Source organism: Juglans regia, unplaced genomic scaffold (genome assembly GCF_001411555.2).
Source record: "Juglans regia cultivar Chandler unplaced genomic scaffold, Walnut 2.0 Scaffold_18529, whole genome shotgun sequence".
In the NCBI taxonomy this organism is placed as follows: domain Eukaryota; kingdom Viridiplantae; phylum Streptophyta; class Magnoliopsida; order Fagales; family Juglandaceae; genus Juglans; species Juglans regia.
Window position 1 is genome coordinate 1 of NW_023349312.1, and position 214 is coordinate 214.

At 50.0% G+C, this 214-nt stretch overlaps 1 pseudogene; it reads left to right on the forward strand.

Annotated features, from left to right (window-relative positions):
* Window positions 1-108: 108 nt before the first annotated feature.
* Window positions 109-214, forward strand: LOC118345255 (annotated as a pseudogene; the record flags this gene model as incomplete).

The following is a 214-nucleotide window of genomic DNA, read 5'->3' on the forward strand; positions in this document are numbered from 1 at the left end:
GCCCATCGCGTAGCCATGGGTTTGGATCAGATCTCCGTTTGGATTGGGATCGGAAGGACGCTAGTATGTCGCTCAAGGATTATATGAATTTTAAGTAATTAGTTCGATGGGTGCGATCATACCAGCACTAATGCACCGGATCCCATCAGAACTCCGCAGTTAAGCGTGCTTGGGCGAGAGTAGTACTAGGATGGGTGACCTCCTGGGAAGTCCT